General features: G+C 45.4%; 1 long non-coding RNA gene and 1 pseudogene across 10 annotated transcripts; one reads left to right on the top strand and one right to left on the bottom strand.

Annotated features, from left to right (window-relative positions):
* Positions 1-2,303: 2,303 nt before the first annotated feature.
* LOC125523588 (uncharacterized) lies at positions 2,304-3,714 on the bottom strand (annotated as a pseudogene).
* A 2,921-nt stretch (positions 3,715-6,635) lies between these two features.
* Positions 6,636-16,304, top strand: LOC125520984 (uncharacterized). 10 transcript variants are annotated; one of them, XR_015610336.1, is made up of 8 exons: positions 6,636-8,038; positions 8,103-8,525; positions 9,881-10,002; positions 10,304-10,379; positions 11,059-11,204; positions 11,424-11,519; positions 12,797-15,449; positions 15,534-16,304. It is a non-coding gene; the product is annotated as an uncharacterized LOC125520984 (long non-coding RNA). The 10 variants fall into 10 exon arrangements; XR_015610337.1 differs by having other exon boundaries at positions 8,103-8,219; positions 8,430-10,002; positions 15,534-16,292; XR_015610334.1 differs by having other exon boundaries at positions 8,103-8,219; positions 8,307-10,002; positions 15,534-16,292.
* Positions 16,305-17,004: the final 700 nt, after the last annotated feature.

Here is a 17,004-nt window from a genome sequence, read left to right as displayed (position 1 = left end):
CATCAACACCAATATGCTTGGTGAGCTCATGCTTCACAGGATCGCGTGCAATGCTGATAGCACCTGTACTGTCAGATAAAAGCAGAGTCGGTGTAGTGACAGAAACACCAAAATCCTGAAGTAACCACCGTAACCAAGTCACCTCTGCCGTCAAAAGAGCCATTGCTCGCAACTCAGCCTCGGCACTCGAACGGGAAACTGCAAGCTGTTTCTTCGTCTTCCAGGCAATGAGAGAACCACCAAGAAAAACACAGTAAGCAGAAAGTGAACGGCGATCGGAAGGATCACTAGCCCACGTAGCATCCGAATAGGCCTGGAGCTGTAAAGAACTGGAGCGAGGAAAGAATAGACGGTGAGAGATCGTGCCTCGAAGATATCGAAGAACACGAATGAGATGACTATAGTGAACCGAGGTGGGGGCAGAGACAAACTGACTCAGAATATGAACCGGATAAGAGATGTCCGGACGAGTGACAGCTAGATAGACAAGACTGCCAACAAGATGACGATAACGCGTCGGGTCAGGGAGAGGATCACCATCAGTAGCACGGAGGTGAACATTGAGCTCCATAGGAGTCTCAACAACGCGCTCGTCAGTAAGAGCAGCACGAGCAAGAAGATCCTGGATATACTTTTCCTGGGATATAAAAAAGCCATCAGAGGTAGAAGAGACTTCAATCCCAAGAAAGTAGCGAAGAGGTCCAAGATCAGACATAAGAAACTGCTCACTAAGACGAGCCTTTACAAAGGCAATATACTCGCAAACTGCCATTCAGGATGAACAACAGCCTGACGGTAAGAAGTCGGCTCAAGAACAGCAGCACCAGCGGTGGGAAATCCAAAGCGATCAACAGGCGGACGAGGACGAGAACGCAAGTCATAAGTAGGCTGAGAGGAAGATGACGGCCCATCCACAGAGGCATCGACTGGTCGTGGACGACGAGTGTAATGCTGAGGAAAAGATGGAATAATAGAAGGAGGAATCGGCAAGGTAGAATCAGGGGGTGGCGGCGAAGAAGTCACCGGAGATGAAGGTGTAGAATCCGGTGACAGGCTGGGAGAGGAGACCGGAGAGGAAGTCACCGGAGATGAAGGTGGAGAACCCGGTGACATGCTAGGCGAGGAGACCGGGGAGGATGGTGGCTGCAAATCAACTAGATGTGGAGAAGGAGAGGAAGTGGAACAGAGAGGTACAGTCTCGGCGGGGGTGATAGGTGAGTCAGGAAAAGTGAGGAAAGAGATATCCTGCACTGAAAAAGTTGAGGAAGATGGGCATGGGTAGAAGGGACGAGACTCTTCAAAAGTCACATCTCGAGAGATACGCATCCGACGACCAATAGGATCCCAACAACGATAGCCCTTATGCTCATCACTGTAGCCTAAGAAGACACACTCAACAGACTGAGCGGTCAGTTTGGTGCGTTCGCGAGGGGCAAGAAGAACATAGCAAACACAACCAAACGAGCGAAGCATCGAGTAATCGGGAGAACGATCAAAAAGCCGCTCGAAAGGAACACCACCCTGTAGAGCAGCGGAAGGCTGTATGTTGATAAGATAGGTGGATGTGGAGACGGCCTCAGCCCAAAAATGAGGCGGGAGAGAGGCAGCAATCATCAATGCACGAGCCGTCTCAAGAAGATGTCGATGCTTTCGCTCAGCCACACCATTCTGAGCATGAGCACCAGGACAAGAGAATTGAGAGAGAGTCCCGTGCTCAGCAAGAACACCACGCAACATCTTAGAGATATACTCGCCAGCGGAGTCAGCACGAAAAATACGAATGGGTGAAGAGAACTGAGTATGAACCATGGCAGCAAAACGCTTATAAATAGACAACACCTCAGAACGAGAAGTCATGAAATAAAGCCATGTGTAACGAGAGAAATCATCTATGAAAATAATATAGTATTTATGACCACCTTTCGAAGCAAAAGGGGCCGGACCCCATACATCAGAATGGACTAAATTGAAAGGACGCTTAGACACTGACTCACTATGTGAATATGGTAACTGAATCTGCTTGCCAAGACGACAACCCTGACACTCTAAAGAGACATCTCCTGAGACAGACCCCAGAAGACCTCGACGAACTAAAGAAGACAACCGAGAACCACACAGATGACCAAGTCGATGATGCCACTGCTGGAAGGAACCAGTGACGGAGGCGACAGAAGCGGAAGAACTGGCGATGGTGGTGGCAGCAGAAGGAACATGAAGCCAGTCCAACTCCCAAAGACCCTGAGAATCATGGCGGCGAGGGCCAGCCCCAACCAGAGTGTGCGTGTGACGGTCTTGGACAGAACAAGAGTCAACGTCAAGGATGACGCGACAACCAGAATCCGTAAGTTGACCAGCAGAAAACAAATTCATGGTAAGTCGAGGAACATGAGCAACATCAGGAACAGAATAAGAAGGAGTAGTAAGATTGCCTCTACTAGCAACAGAAAGTGGAGTACCATCAGCAGTGAAGACATGAATAGGAGAATCCAGTGATCGAAGAGAGGACAAAGTGGAAGAATGAGAAGACATATGAAAAGAAGCTCCAGAGTCCAGAACCCATGGGGATGTACCTGACTGTGTAGAGGGTGATTGCTCAGTGCGGGAAGCATCAGTCACAGAACCGGCAGTACCCGTCGAGGAAGAGCCTGAAGCGGCGAGCAGACGCTTAAGTCTCAGAATATCCTGCTCAGTCAAAGCAATGGCTGAAGCTGTCGAGGTAGATGACGAAGTCCCTGAAGATGATGATCGAGCCTTGCGCAGGTGTTTCTTCTTCGTGTAGCACTGAGACTCAAGATGACCATCATTGTTGCAATAGGCGCAATGTGGACGGGGGCGACCTGAGCCTCCAGAAGGAGTGGGCAAGAGCGGCGGAGCACTCGAGCGAGAAGGGGTCGGTGGAGCAGGTGGCGTAGGAGCACGAGTAGCGAGCACAGAGGGAACCTCCAGCAAACCAGCACCACGTAAGCGAGTCTCCTCAGCACGAATCTCAGAAAGCGCCTCCATGAGAGAAATACGGCCACGAGCAAACAACTGAGCACGCCGGGGCTCAAACTCCTTACGGAGCCGAGACAGGAACTCATAGACGCGATGAAACTCCAAATTGGCCTAGACAACCTGGCAACAGGGGCAGGTACGACACCCAGCACTACGGAGAGAATCAAGCTGGCGCCAGATAGCAGAACTCTGTGCATAGAAGTCATCAACAGTAGAGTCACCCTGCTGAAGAGCATGCTCCTGACGGATCACAGAGAGGTATAAGGCATCACCAGAGGGCTGATAGCGCTCACGAAGACGGGTCCACATCTCAAAGACAGTAGAAAGACCCAGAAATTCAGAAGCAAACTGAGGCAGAACACTAGCAGTGAGAACAGCTGCAGCACGAGCATCATCATCAAGCCACTGGGTGTAAACAGACAGAGCACAATGATACGTCTGAAGAGCCTCCTCATAAGCCAAAACCCTCTCATCATAAGCACGATCAGCAGCCTCATCAGCAACCTTAGCCGCATCCTTGGCGGCCTGATTAGCATCCGGAGGAAGAACCGATGGAGTTGGCGGAGTAGGGGCCACCGGAGGAACTGGACGTGGCGGACAGCAGACCTCGCCAGAAAGAACACCCCAAAGACGGATGCCACGCATGTGAATGCGCATGAAGCCAGTAAACTCGGTGTAGTTAGTACCATCAAAGATCACCGGGCAGCGAGGGACAGCAACATAGCCCGATGCAGCAGACATTTTATTTTAGGAATCCAAAGTCGGGCCTGCGAGCGAGAGATGAGATCGAGCGATCAGGCGGAGGTGGCAGTGCGGGAGGGAAACCTTCCTGCGGGACGAACCCCTGCTGGGCCTGCGGAGCGATCACGCAGAGGCGGCCTTCGAGCGATGCTGAGGCGGCCTTCGAGCGATCGATGGAGTCCTGCGATGTGATTCAGAGATCGAGCGGGAGCGGCAGCTTGATCACCGATCGGGAGAGGAGAGAGATCGCCCCCTGCGGCCTGCTGCTTCGATCGCCGATCGGGAGAGGTGTTTCCGACGTACTTTGTACGATGCACACGCGTACGTATACAAGGAGCAAGCAGGCAAACAAGCTGGTCAATGGATTCTTGACGTGAACTAGTACATGCACATGCACGTACGAAACAATCACGCCGGCTCCTTGATCGCTAAAGCAACTCGCCGGGAACTCACGCACACACGCGAAACAATACGAGGCGCCGATGGATAGCAATAGGTGCGTGTCGCACCTAATACTTTATTTCTTGATCGATCTGGAGAGGAGGGATCGAACGCACGAGTTGCAGCGTGCGAAAAAATTAACCTAGCTCTAATACCATGTTAGGAATAGGCAACTTGTATTCCCATGAGGCCATAGGCTGATATATATATATACATGTACAGGTGTGGAACATATGTAGGAAACCCCTTATACAACGGGATAAATACAAAGGGGTACATGACTTATATTATAACTCTAACAGACGACACCGTCCTCGTCCTCGCGCCCACGTTTGCGGGCGGCGATCTCCTCCAGGGCCCGGCGCTGCCGGATCATCTCCTCGCGCAGGTAGTCGTCGCGCGACCACCGCATGGCGTCTTCGTCGGAGAAGCCACGCCGGGCTATCTCCTCGTACTCCGGGGGGGAGGCTGGACTCCACCTTGGGCTCGACGAGGGCACCGGAGCTGCGGGTGCGCGCGCTGACAGGCGTGTCCTGGGGCTCCGGCTTGACGGGGCGGAGGTGGAGGCAGGGAGAGCCGCCGGAGCTGCGGGTACGCGCGTTGACAGGCGTGTCCTGGGGGTCCGGCTTGATGGGACGGAGGTGGAGGCAGGGAGAGCCGCCGGACGAGGAGGAGGACACCCCGGTCTCCATGCGCCTCGGCGTCTAGGAGCTTCCCCGGCGGCGGCATGAGGAGGACGGGGGAGCGGGGTACTCGAGGCGCGGCGTGTTGCCGCCCTCGATGTACTCGAGGACGGACTCCAACGTGCGCCCGGGCACGCCCCACCACCGACGCCGGCCGGCGGCGTTGAACCTGCCGGAGGGCACGACGCCGTTGGTGGCCTCGAGCTGCTCGCCGTGCCGGCAGCGGAAATACGGCTCCCAGATTGGGCTATCGGGGACGTATCGGGGCCCCTCCCTCGCCGCACGCGGCAGGGACGAGCGGATGCGTGCGATCTTCACACGCCGCGCCGCGCCGGTGGGTACCGGGGGCACCGGCACGCCGCCGGCGCTGATCCTCCATGCCCCGGGCACCCGCATGTCCGGCTGGACCGGGTACTCGGCCTCGAAAAGGAGGCGAGCCTCGTCCTCGTGCAGATGATGGCGCCCGAATCCGTTCGCCGCGGCGCCGTCGCCTGGGAAACGCTCGGCCATGCTTTCTCAACTGGTGACGGCGAGAGGAGGAAAGGAAGAGAAATGAGCGCGTCGTCGGTGGATGATCGGGGTGAGTCCCTCCGGCGCGCTTGCAGTCGGCTTTTATAGGCGGAGACGCCGCGTGGTAGGCTTGGCCGGCGCGTTACGCGTGGCGTGATTGCGTGGCGGCCGAGGGACGCGTCGCCCAGCCTTCACTGCGCCATCCGTGAGGCACCAATGGAGGCTGACCGGCGCGGCAGTTTTGGCATTGATTCGCCGCGGGAAACGAGGCGATGAGGACGACGAAGGTGCGAGCAGAGAGTAGAGTCGCTGACGCGGTGGGCCCATGGCTCTTCGCGCCAAAAACGATTCGCTCGGCGCCCCCGAGCGACCCCTAGCGCGCCGGGTTCGGGTTAGGTCCGCCGGCGCCAATTTTGACCCGAGCCGGCGAAAACTGGGCTCTTGGGGGCGCGACTGGGCCGATTTTTTGGCACCGACAGACAAAAACACACCTGGGGACCTTCTTGGGGGCGCAGCTGGAGATGCCCTGAGTGTCTGTCGTCCGTGCTTCTTAGCAAATCCATGTGATAGCATACCACCCACTAATTCCGCAGGGACACAAGAGATTTTTCTAATTTCTTGCATGTATCTACTGGAGTATGTTTTTACTCGTTCAATTACGTGTGCGTGATTCTAAAAAAAAAAGTCACGTGTGCGTGGGTGCGTGTCATTTTGTTTATCATTTGTGCTCAATTTCCGTCATTCATATGCGTGCGTATCATTTTGTTTATCATTTGTGCTCAATTTCTGTCATTCATATGTCCTTATTAGTCCATTATCAGTCTTGTACTCCCTATGGTCCATAATATAAGGATGTTTTTTACACTAGACTAGTTTAAAAACGCTCTTATATTATGGGACGAAAAGACTTGTTCATCCAGTTCTATAAGTCATTAGTTTATTCTTAGTTTCTGTATTTTTGTTCAGTATCCATTATCCAATTTTAGTCTTTCATTGTTCATTTTTCCCCAATCATCATGGTTCATTCATCACTCATTGTTTATTCGATCATTCTCAATCTTCTTGCTGATAACCTAATTTAGCTGAAATCCATCATTGAACATATAAACCTTGTTGTGCAACCCGCCATTCTGGAGCCCCCGCATGCGCGATGCTCGTTCGGCCACTTTCTGTAGCTCGCTTTTGGCTGCTGGCGTGTGGTGGGCCGTTGGTTTTTTTCACGTCCATAACTGCTTCAAGAGTGGATGACAAGTGGGGCTCGTCGCGCGTGGGGTCGAGAGAATGGCGTGGCGTTAAGAAAAGCATCAGACCCTAACCGACGAGGGGTAAAAAGAAAAAAGCAACGCAGCCTCCTCTCCTCTCCTCGCTCGCCTCCTACTCTCCCCCACGCCGCCCCTTCTCTCTCCCCGCTCGTCTCCTCTTCCCTCGACGCCGGCTCCCCTGTCCTCGCCACCTCTCCTCCTTTTCCTCCTCTCTCTCCCGCGCCGCCGTTCTGCCCCCATCCACCCGTGCTCGACCCCGAACCTGGATCCCAGCCCACCGGATCGGAGGCGTCTGGGCGTGGAGGCGAGCTTTTCCGACGGCAGCGATGACCACCATCCAGGCCCCCTTGCTCACGGTGGATAGGCTACGACCGAGGGGACGCAGAGGAGGAGCGGGCCTCGCGGAGGAGGGGCCGCAGCTGCGGGAGCTCTCCACGGAGGAGGATTCCGTGGCGGTGGAGCGGAGCGTGCGGTGGCGCGGAAGTAGCAGTGGAGGCCGGAAGAGCGCGGCGCGGCATCACGTGGCTGTGGTGGCCGAAGGGGCGGCGCGGCGTTGCTGCCTCTACCTCCATCCTGACCTTTTTACTCGCGCGCAGGTACCAAGTCGTCTCTCTCTCTCTTGCTTTGATCCCCATAAATTCTCATCTTCACCTATGTGGATTTTGTTTATCTATGCCTGCTATGTGTTTGAAAAAAATCCAAGCAGTATGAGGAGAAGATTTTGTGGTTGATTTAGTTTTTAGGATCTGCCGCCCCCTTTTTTCATTTTTGCAACAACCTGTTTCATGATGAGACCCATCAATTATCTTTTCATATTTTGACAGTACTATATTGTTTACTTTGTGGAACTTTAGTTACCTGTAAGATGCAATCAACACCTTGAAATATTTGGTGTTTCTCGGTGCTCTGTCGTTGACCATAAAATCATGAAAGTTTGTTAATAACTTAGAAGGATATGATTCCAGCAATGTGTTTCACGCATATTATGTACTATTAGTGTGTGAACAATATTTTTCACGGGCTATACTTTTCTCAGCATGTTTCTATCTGGTTGGTATCCGCTGGTACCATTCATTGTGAGTGCTTTTAGGGGTTGCTCAACTCTCGGCTATTTTCACCATCTAAATGATTGCATCTTCCCGTTCTCACAATTTCTCAAAGGTTATTGTATTGATACTATGGAATTTATAGTGAAAAAACAATAGGGTTCAATTCGATTCATTTTGGAAACTCTAGCGGGGCCATCCCAAATTCCTCTCAGCTGTCATAATTGAATAAAAGGGATCGTATAGCTTTCCAATTCAGCAACATACATCTATCACCTAGGCATAACTGCCAACATCAGCAAGTGCATTTGCTCGTAAGGACCATTCGAAGGCCAAGGCCACAGCTTACCGCGTACTGCAGGTATGGTCCCTTTTTTCTATAAATCATTTTTTGTCACCTTAGTGAGGAACTGTTCATTTTCCAGCTCGGATTGATCTTGGGGCATCGCCTGGGCCTACTTCTTGGAGTTGGCCTCCATACAGGTTCGAGATTATTTACAGAAGACCATGGTGTACTGCATCATATCTACATGGCAACACCGGTACAGTTACAGTGTGCTGAATCATAAGAGTACTACAACTCTGAATCTTGAAATGTTAATATTTACGTTCTCATGATTTTCTTGCAGTTCACAGTACTTGCAAGTATACCCCTAAAAAATTAGTACTTGAGAGTACGACGATCTTTTCTTTTGTTTGATTACCTCAAGGCAATCTCTTGAACTAAGCAGAGTTATGTTTCCTATGTACAGTTTGTTGCTCTCGCTCAACCAATCAATGCTTTAGCTTTTGTTTTTGACGGTGTCAATTATGGAGCATCAGATTTTGCATATGCTGCTTATTCGTTGGCAAGTCCGCTAATTTTCCAGCTTATTTGTGCTCTGGCTTTCCAGCTTTCTCTTCTGACACATTCCATTGAATTAGAGAAAAGTATTCTTTTCATCTCTCAATTTTTGGCGAAGTCTAGATTTAATCCTTCAACTATGAAACCGGACAACTTGCACCTCAAACTCTTAATACCGGACAAATTTCGTCCCTTGTAGCAGCCGACCTAATTTTGTTGCTTACTTGGCGTAGTGTTTGACTGGTTTTGACCGGTTCACGCCAACATGGCAAAGGAGATGGTAAATCGCTCTTCGCTTCGGAACAAAAAATAGCTTGCACCGGCGCCGGCGATCTGGACGATGCGGGTGCCAGCGAGGAGAGACTGCGCGATGCCTGGGAGCGAGCTGGGCTGTCCGTGCGGCTGGACAAGCAAGCACGGGCACACGGAATGGCCAGAGCTTCGTCGGCGACGACGTCCAGTGGAGGCAACGGGCGGCGCCATGCGGGCAGCGAGCTAGATGGCATGGGGTGGCTCGGGGAGAGAGACTAAACGACCATGGGTTCATCTATAGCACGTACACGTGCTCAGACGTGGCGGATAAGCACCAGAGCGACGGCTGCGTCGACGGCAGCGGGCGGCGGAGCATAGGCTCGCGGCTGGCTGAGCTCGTGGACGAGGGGCTTCTTGGGGAGGACGTGCGAGGCTTCAGTAGGACCACGGGGAGCTTAGGAAGCCGACAGGAAGAACCAGAGGTTGCCGGACGAGGAGCTCGCGGCGCGGCGATGGTCACCGGAGTCGAGGAAGACGATTTGGGCAGCGGCGATTTAGGGCCTCCGCGTCGCTTCCTTTGGTTTTGTTACTAGAACGGCGAGGTGAAGCGTCTTGATATGGCGAGCCGTGGAGGAGGCCTATGCCGCTACGGGCAACCCGTGCTGCTCACAACGAGTTGCAAAACGATTCCCTCCTGCCGGCACAATAACAGACACCAGCTGGCACAGCAACTAAAGACACAGGCGCTCCATACCCCCTTGAGCGCTGGCTCGGCGCCATCGCCGCCGGCATCCTAGCATGCCGCAGCAGCGCTTGTCGCCGGTGCACTCTAAGTGCTCGATGAAATGCCCATTAGAGAGATAATAGGAGGGAAGAAGAGATAGGACAAGTAGGATAGAAAAATACTGCCACCTAGACAATGACCGGTCAAAAACATGCCAAGTCAGCTTGGAAACCGCTTCGGTTGTGTGGAGGGACGAAATTTGTCCGGTATTAAAAGTTTGAGGTGCATGTTGTCCGGTTTCATAGTTGAGGGACTAAATCTAGATTTCATCAAGAGTTGAAGGATGAAAAATATACTTTTCTCATTGAATTATGTATCCTCAGATACTTGTGGCTGTTGTCAGCATCGCTTGCATTGTCACCCTCGCCAGTTAGAGTGATTTCATTGGAATCTGGATAGCCTTGTCCATCTACATGTGCCTCCGCATGTTTGCAGGATTATGGAGGTAGAGTGAGGAAGCACTCTCATTTCATTATATTTTCTGAATTTTTATTATTACGACGAAAACCAAACAACAAATACCCGTATTCACTAATGGCTTGTTAAAATGGGCTTTCCGGGATGAAATATGCAATATCAAACGAAGCCGTAATCGGTTATACCTCATTGCTCATTTTTGTTTAACTTTGGATCCCCTATAAATAAGAATAACTTCGTATTTGCTTGAGTTTTCCTTTTGTATAGCAGGCGTGGCTATATTTTCTATACTGGTTACAGTTTAGGTAACCTTGATTTATTTTTTCCAGTATTGGGACTGCTATCGGGCCATGGGCTTTCCTTCGCAGCTGAACATGTAACGTACATTCTCGTAGATAGTATAAGGTAGGTAGAATATTTATACTTGTAAGCAACTTTGGAGTTCAGACTAAGATTTGGTGTGTCAGTATATGAAATCTACTATAAATCAAAAGCCAATATAAAGGTATGCTCCACCTTGATTGTCGTTACTATGTTCCACTCCTATATTGACCAGGGGAAGTTGTATATTATGCCAATTTTTCCTTCAATTACTACTGTGTTTAGAGTGTACGTATCGAATGAACCAATTCCTTCAGTTATATCAGTACATATTAAAACGAAAGGGTGTATATGAACATAAGCATTCATACGAACTAAAATTGTTTGGCATTCATTCCTTTCCTGCGGGTCATTCATCATCTCGTCTCACAACACTCATGCCACATAACCTGGCGAGCTCACACCTTACTCAGTTCTATGTACCAGCTATGTAGATTCATTCACCGAACTGAGATGATGTTTGTGCTCAGTTAGATGCTGCTTGCTCGATTTTGACCATGCTTGCTGCAATAATCAATCTATTTGATATGAGACCTATTTGTTCTTTGTTGACGTTTGGTTACAAATCCTGGAGCTATTCTTTTTGTATTGAGAATATTACCTTTTATCACCTTATTTGGCTGCAGTTCATCTTTCCCATTAGTTGTGTTAGTAAACTAAACTGAGAATGTTTGTTAACTTTTTATGGCTTGGGATCTTGCAGCTGCGGCGGCTCGCTGTTTGTGTGGTGAGGGTTACTTCCCCTGGTGCAGTAATACCATTTTGGAGTGTCCCTTGTTTGCAACTATATTTATCTACAGCCTCTGCTAACAGGGCTCCGGTTCAGAGAAAATCAAAGGCACAAACAAAGTAAGATGCAAATAAAATTATCCACTTGGCTATGATTTTCATACTGATGTGATTTGGCCTGCTAGATTAACTACTTTCTATATGCTCAGTTTTGCGTCTCGTGTGCTGTTTAGATGCTGAGAGCCGTTCTTCAATATGTAGGCTCGGATGCACGTTTGTTGGTAGATCAGTTTAAGTTGCTTTTATTGAACCAAAAGTTAATGTTGTTGGCCTTGCCAGCCTGCCAGCCCTCAAAGAGGTCGTTCAGCCTCGAAGGAGAGGGGAACTGATGGATGCTAGGGAAAGAAACTAGGTGAAGCTCTGATGCTTGATCGAGTAAGCATCCTCTTCTTATCACTCTACTTTGTCGGTTGTCCACTGAAATGGTATGATCAGAATATTCCTCGAATTTGCTCCATGACATCTTGCTTGCCATGTGGTCACCTTACCTCAAAATTGACATATTAATCAATGAACTACTGTTTAGGCAAGGGTTTATAGTCCCAGTAAACTATAAAACCAAATAATTGTTCCAAAATTTCGAATTTACCTCTGCACATGTAGAAGAACATCATAGATTGTTTAGACTTGGTGTTAACAAAAAATGATAGTAGTATGGTCAGACCTATTTCCCCCACCTGCTTACTCATTTGAGTATATTTGATTGCACTTTTGGGACATTATTACCATTTTTACTTTTTACTTTGTTCAGACGCCGGTTCTTATTTGGTTTAGAGGTATGCTACTCCAAACATATGTTCATTTTGGGTTTAGATTTTGTAGATTGAACTAATGCGATACTAAAATTATCCGTCACCCCAAAGGTTCTTCCCTGTTGGTTTCGGGATTAGTATTTTGATCTCTGTTTGAAAAAGGACAAACAAGAACAGACTCACTAACACCCTCGGGTTCCTCTCTGTTGGTTTCAACATCAGTATTTTGATCTCTGTTTGAAAACTATTAGAAAAGGACAGATAAGAACACACTCATTGACACACTCTAATATCTTTTTAATTATGAACTCAGTTAGCTGAACTTTATCGCATATATTTCTAATGGTTTAATATGTAGTTATTTTTCGTAATTTGAGTTGACTAGCTCTATGAATATAGAACAGAAATAATTGTCTGCTATTCACTTAAGGTTCATATACTTTGTGATTTTCAGCTAGAACGACTTCTTAAGTATCCACATCTATTGGGCAGCTTGAGAATTCAGTTTTTTTCATATGACACCAGACTGGGTACAACTAATATAGCGCCATCTTTGCCTTTTGGCCTCTGTAGCAAGTCAAAGTAGTAGATGTCTAATGATCAAATGATTCCTCCACTAAACGCAACGAGTGCATGCTGGTAGGTGTTACATAAGGACGAAAAATAACATGGCTCGCTGCCGTCCTGCTGCAACCCCCCCCCCCCCCCCCTCGCCATGTTTTTGTATACACCATGCATGGAGCACATAGCTGCACATGGACTGATTAGAAAACACTTGTTGTGTGATGATAAAATCACCAATTAGTTAATTTTGTATTTGACTTTGCTTGTTCAATTGTTATCAGTGTTTTCAAATTTGGCACCATCTATATCGTAATTAATTGGAATCCCTTCATGCAGGAACCAGATGCTTTCAAAGTTCTTCTGGTTGAGTCATTTACTTACTAGCAATGACATTCACAATGGGAAGCCTTTATAGCAGGCTACTTTGATTGATTCCCAAACTATGGCTTAGTTACAAATGTTTTGGCGGTGATGTTTCATACACCAGTCCAGTGTTGCTACCCAATGATGAGTTGTATGAAGCACTTTGAAATGCTTTGAAGAAAGTCTTTTAGGTGGCGGTTCTACTGCTGCTACTCCTGTGACAGCCAAGGCGTAGGTTGCAGCTCGCAGAATTTTAAGGAGGAAAGGAAGACATGATTTCTTATTGGTGAGGTGAGTTGTTTCCTTCATATACAAATTGCAGCGATGACAGACACTCACTGTGCTTGTTTGTTCATGTAGAAAGTCATTTGTTTTCAGTAGTAGAAACATCTTGATTAACCTAGCTGAATTTTGTGGCTCAGTAGCCGCCTCCTGTATGTAGGCATGTTTAGATCTTTTGTAGAATCAGATTGTTAATATTTCCTTAGAAGTAAAAAAGGTTACCTTTTGCATTACTTGTTTACTTGGACCCAAACTGTTCATTACCTATTGTATCTACAGAGTTTGTCTTAGCGTAGCGTGCATTGGAACCATAGTTACAGAGTTTGGCTTAGCGTGCTTTAGAACAGTAGCTGCAGAGTTTGACCTCTCTGTTCTTATTTCTCTATATACTTGACACATACCTGCCTCCAACGTGTCCATGTGATTCCGATGAATTTGCTATATCTAATTTTTGAGCTTTTCATTATCTTCTAATTGTTGCATGCATTTTTCTAATATACCATTCTCTCTCATCCAAATAACTAAGTGTTTATAAGGTGGCGGCAAGGCGTGCTAACAGCGCCTTGCAATTATGTCCGCTTTAGGAGATTAGGAGCTTAGACGTCTATAGGCGCTTAGGCGTCAGAGCGGTTGGTGCTCACCTTAGGTCGCCTTACTGCCTTAAAAATCATGGTGGTCACACACTCATAACACATTACCTTTGAAGCTTGTGTATGTGAATGTATAGATACACTTAGTGATCTGCGCATTGGTAAGTACTAACTGAACTGAATATCTTGATCACAAGATATATCATTGTTGGCCGGCTTGGTTTAAGAACCCATTAGCTGGTTTATACTCCCGTCATCCCAAAATAAGTGTCGCTGATTTAGTACAACTTTACTAAATCAACGACACTTATTTTGGGACGGAGGGAGTATAATATTTGTCTGCTTATTCCTTTGTTTTTTTCTTTTCTGTTTTGCTTTCAATCGTAAGTGGCACAGATGTGCAGTTCAAAGGCAGGCTGTGTCAAAGATGTGAATCAAATAGTTATGCCGTCGGTGCATGTTTTTGTTGCTCTTAGTGTTTTCGTTATGATGATTTTGCTATCTTAGTCTTTTCGTTCTGATGATTTTGCTATCTCAGCGATCCGTGTTTGACAATCTGTTACCTTTTACGGGCAGTGCATGTGAAAGTGTACTATGCAAGCATTATGGGATAATGATACACTGCTTATTCGTACGTTCACACACTCTGAACACCACAATCAGACTAGGAAGATGCCTAAATAAACTATGAGGCTGCCTATATATAAGTGTTTCTGTAAACCAGATATAAGCCATTATACTATCTGTACTACTATCTGCAATGTAATCCACATTGCATTATATTTCCAGCTACATCTCCTACTAACATTCTTTCTAACTGGCTTCTTGCGCCATTGGCGCAACCGGGTCATCTAGTTTTAGTAAATGCTCAGTGCTAGCTCTCAGCCCCTACGTTCCTCAGGCAAGCTCACATCATTCTTTGGTCTTTCATTTCTGAGATTTTTTAAAACATGAGGAAAAATAGAAACTCTGAATTTTTTCAAATATCGAACAATTTTTTGAAAGCACAGACAATCTTTTACAAAATGGAACACATTAAAAAATTCTGAATTTTTTTTGAAAAGTTTTTCAAATTCCAAAGTATTTTGTGATTTGACAAATTTTGAAAACGTGAGCAAAATTTTAAAATCCAAAATATTTTGGAAACACGGGCATTTTCTTAAATTGCAATTTTTTTGAAAATGTGAATAAAAGTTTGACACTCAGAACATTTTTTGAAAAACATGAACAAATTTGGAATTCCGAACATGTTTTAAAGAGATGAACAATTTTTTTAAAATGTGAAGAGAATTTGAAATTTTCTATTAGTAAAGAAAGAACAAATTTTAAATATGTTGATCATTTTTTGAACTTTGCGAATTTTAGGAAGAAAAAAATAACATAAAAGAAAATAAAAAACACACACAAAATCGATTCCTGAACCTTATAGAAGGTCCCAAACCAATTTGCGCTTTTGAATATTTGTTCAAAATTCCAAAAAATGTTTTTTTCAAAATAATTTCAAAAAAATGTTTGTGTCTTTCTCAGAATGGCAAAATACAAACATTTTTAAAAAGAGCAACAAAAATTATGAATACAAACATTTTTAAATTTTACAAACATTTATTGAAAAAAACACTAACAAGTTTGGAATTCTAATTTTTTTTTCCAAAAAATAGGAACAAATTGTGGAAAGGCCGATAACTGGCCGGATGTGTCGTGCCTTGCATACGGTGTCGAAATTCTTTCAAACCTGGCATGGATGTGTAACATGGGTATGACCACCTTTTTGCAGAAGTTGGGTTAATTTCAAGAATTTTCATAAAATAGGATGTGTTCAATGGAGTTTGTCTGCGCAGGTCAGAAGGCTCCATTTGAGAGCACATTGTTTCTCAACATCTCTTCCACCAGATCTTATTCTAACGCACTGTCACCGCCACCTTCTCGTTGATGCCTGAAAGAAACCAAGATTTTCCACCATTTCCACTCGCATCTCGGCTCCCCTTCCACCAAGATCGACATGTCGGAAGTCTGGGATGTTAATGCTTGGACCTATCATCGAATAGGCGGTTTGTCACTGCCTTATGTAAAGTCGCTTGGGTATAAATCATTTCACCGAAAGTGGTTCAAAATCATGTTGGAAAACAATAAAAAATGATCATCAGTTGAACCATAAGACCCTTTTTCTGCAAACTTAGTAAATATTATCCTGCTATCCAAAACTACTCATGTCTAAAAATTGGATATTACATGTCGATTCAACTTATTCATATCATATTTAGTTTTTATTCAATCCAATTGCGAATTGAGTTGATTTGATATTAAGAATAATAAGCTTCAAAAAAGTGTAAACATACAAAAATGATATATTCATGATATTTTTTACATTCATAATTTGATTAATATTTTGTATTCCATTGACCTTTAGTAGAAACTTTACTTTAAATATAGAATGCAGAATTAAATTTCTTTTACTGTTCACCACATTCTCATGCATCCTTCAAATTGTGTGAAAAATAAATAACTTGATCATGTATGTAGTTTATGTCATGAATAACTTTGTTCACTAATATTTTTCTATTATTCTAATTTCTGATTTTACTGCTATCTTACACAAGTTAAGTTAACATATATCATAATTTTTTTAAATTTATACTAATTTTTTTACTTATATGATGTATAGTGTCAACATAACAAATGTTGCATAATATTAATAAACAGAAGATTTTTTGCCAAAAATATAAGATCTTATTCAGTATATTCTACATTATATTTATCACAATTAACAATATGATAATGCTATTAATTTTTTATATATAATATTATTTATTATAAATATAACATCAATCTTTTTCAAATTAACCCGTGCTCAATTAAAGTTATATTTGGCAGCAAAAGCTATGCTTTGCCTTTAAATTTTATTGAGGTATCGATAATTTTTTTATTTTAATTGAATCACTCTTAGACATAAAAGAACTTAATGATAAAACATAATTTCCTATGAACTAATATGCATCGTTAGATGAGGTATACTATATCTTTATGTTTTGCGAACTATATTATCATATTATCGTTAAACATGTTTGTACAGAGCTCGAGAAGATACCTATCTAACATATATCTTGATAGACATTTCTAGAGTGTATAATTGTTTACGATTATTGTATCCGGCAAACCACATGTTTTTATGTTTTTTGCGACGATACCGAACAATTCCAGCATCTTACTATTCGGCCTAGTTTCTCCGGTAAATTATCCACCAACAGACATATTCTGTCTATTAGTTCATTTTTGATAAAAAATATTACTTCCTCCGTTTTTCCCCTCTGT

Source organism: Triticum urartu, chromosome 7A (genome assembly GCF_056163025.1).
Source record: "Triticum urartu cultivar PI428250 chromosome 7A, HENAU_Tu73, whole genome shotgun sequence".
In the NCBI taxonomy this organism is placed as follows: Eukaryota; Viridiplantae; Streptophyta; class Magnoliopsida; order Poales; family Poaceae; genus Triticum; species Triticum urartu.
The sequence above is the reverse complement of the archived record's forward strand: the minus strand, read 5'-3'. Positions and strand labels throughout refer to the sequence as shown.